Genomic DNA, 2,897 nt, shown 5'->3' on the forward strand with positions numbered 1-2,897 from the left:
AAATTTCTAATTTGAGGCTGTATTACGTCGATTCTGGCACCCAACATCACAGCAAGATGATATTTTAAGCTCCTTATGTAGCCGAATCTGCGCTGGTTTGAATGGGCCGCCTCCAGTTTCCTCTTTGTTTTGCTGCCTCCAGGTAGCGCTGTGACGTAGCTGACCCTAGTTACCTGTGGTTGGCCTGGCCGTGCGTCACTCAGAAAACAACAGGCCAATCAGAAGAGAGGCTCATGAATATTAACTAGACAGACCAAAATCGACTGGTTCTCAGCAGAGCTCCTGAGAGAGGAGCTGTAAAAATATATTGAGATGGTTTTTGGTACTTATACCGCAAATATATATTCTTAAGGACATCAAGACTTAAAATAAAACTCCAGAAAGGTGTAAAATATGTGACCTTTAAGCTCAACATTTTGCAATATTTTTATACACACAAACCAAGAATGAAATGAAAATTCACCTTACATATTTAATAAAAGCATGTTGTAGATCTTGTTGTGAACAATTCATTTGGGCATAGGTGTAACCCCTCTCTCCCGGGTCCTCACTGCCACACCTCGTTCTCGCGTCGAGTGGGTCTCGAACCCAGGTCTCCGGCAAGTTCCTTGCGCACTAACAAGGAGGCTAAAGACAGTGCATCTCTTAAGATCAGGGGAGTGAGGTTTACCTGCACAGCACCTACTCGCTGGCCTCTGCCACATAGGCTATATGTAATTAAAAAAATGTTTTTACCTCATAATGTTTAATCAAAATGTCAAAACTGGACCTTCTAGTAAAAACAACAGACTTATCTCTGGTGACGTATGCAGGACTTCTCCAGTCATTTAATCTGCTTAAACCTTGCTTCTACAAGCTTGCCTTCATCTGCCTCCACTTTGAGTCGATGTCCACATCTCAGCAAAAGTCAGACCCTATAGGGCTGAGAGTTTATCTGTGGAAGAGTTGCCTTTTCCTCATCATTCAGTACAATTTCGGGGCGTGGATCTGGATTCCAGATCAATTAGACCTGTTCTTGCAGTGGAGAAGAGTTCGATCAACATCATCTGTATTTAGATGAGCTATTCACTCAATACTCAGCATGGGCTGATATGCTTTCCCTGTCCCTCCCCATCTTTGGGCTGCTCTTAATTTGTGTTTCAAAGGTTAACCAAAGTCTTGTTAAGGTTTAGAACAACATGATGGCAAATACAAAATGACGACAGAATTTTCATTTTTGGGTGAACTACTCCTGTAAGAGTTTTGTTGTGGCTATATCATACAACTAGAACCGTTTGCCAATTGTTTTTATACACTTTTAGCAGCATTCCTTAGGACAACCATGTTACAGGCCAAACCGTGCCTTCTAACACAAGCTCTAGAACAGCTTGTCGCAAACCACATCTGTCAGCATTTTGCACCTGATGTTGATTTCTCTCAGATTTCGCTTTCTCTATTATGGCAATATGTTTTAAAGACAGTCATTTGTTCATTCTTTTTGATGCCTGTCAGAAGTGGGCATGCTTGTCTGGGACACTGGGTAGCAGACACCATTGCCTATAAATACAGTACCGTTCGGCAGGGGTGTAAAACACTTGAGTAATTTTACTTGATTACTCTACTTAAGTATTATTTTTGGGGATTTGTACTTTTTTCAAGAACAATTTAAACTGACTACTTGTACTTTTACTTTATTACATTTTTTAAGAAAAAAACAGTACTTTTTACTCCTTACAATTTGATTTAATCTTGAAAAGTACATTACATTTTTATTTTATCTTATGCACAATAAATATGGTAAACGGAAGCTCAAATGTGTGCTTGACGTGAAAACCGATGAACACTGTTTCTACGCATCAAGCACACACATTTCTACTTCGGTTATGACTTTCATCAGGTAAATTTTTGGCTTCAAAAGTTCACCATTAAATCTGAGGAAGCATATTGAGGTAACAAAGTTGTGTTTTCTCCCCCCAAAAAGTTTATTTGTTATTCTTTCTGTTTTGATAGAGCCATTGGCTGTGTAATATATTTGCTGAATGCACAAGATTGAGTGCCAATAAAATCAGTGATGAGAATTTAAATACAATTAATATTTTTGTGGGAATTATTATTTTTTTAATTAAATGTTACAAATCTCCAAAAAAGTGTTTAAATGAACATTGTATGTTAAATTAATTGTAATTTATATTTAGTGATGTTCTTACCAGGTAGTGGACGAGTTGTATTAATAATCATTATACTGTATGACACATTGAGTAGCAATTAGGACTGTCAATGTATATTTTTTTAATCTTAATAATTACATGATTTGCTCATTTATTAATCTAATTAGTCGCAAATAAAGATTTATCGATATTTGCTGAGAAAAAACTCTAAATGCCCCGAATAAACAATTACATTTTAGTTACCGTTTTAGACAGTGATGTTGAATAGACAACACAAAAAAGAGGCCTTTCAAAATGTTAATGTTGTATGTTTAAATTCTATGACTCTCCTCATTAATTCAACACATTATTGTATTCTGTTTGTTCTTCAGATGAACACAAGCAAAGATTTTTAGTCCATATAATGCAAGGGGACAGGGCCACTTCAGAAACCACACAAAGTCAAATATTAGTATTTGTATTCTTTTGTATTTATCGCTTCACTTAAGAAGACATTGATTCATTAACAGGTGTTGTATGAGTTACTGTCATATTAATTTTTGGACGTTCCATACACTTGCATTATATGAAGAGAGATGATTTTTTTCTAAAACTCTTAGTTTGTGTTCATCTATGATGAAAGTCATATGGGATGGCATGAGGGTGGAAAAGATAGAGTTTCCTTTTAATCCTTTTCCCTTTATTTATTTATTTGTGTGTGTGTGTGTGTGTGTGTGTGTGTGTGTGTGTGTGTGTGTGTTCTCGCGTGTG

Source organism: Sinocyclocheilus anshuiensis, unplaced genomic scaffold (genome assembly GCF_001515605.1).
Source record: "Sinocyclocheilus anshuiensis isolate Anshui unplaced genomic scaffold, SAMN03320099.WGS_v1.1 scaffold1809, whole genome shotgun sequence".
Classification (NCBI taxonomy): domain Eukaryota; kingdom Metazoa; phylum Chordata; class Actinopteri; order Cypriniformes; family Cyprinidae; genus Sinocyclocheilus; species Sinocyclocheilus anshuiensis.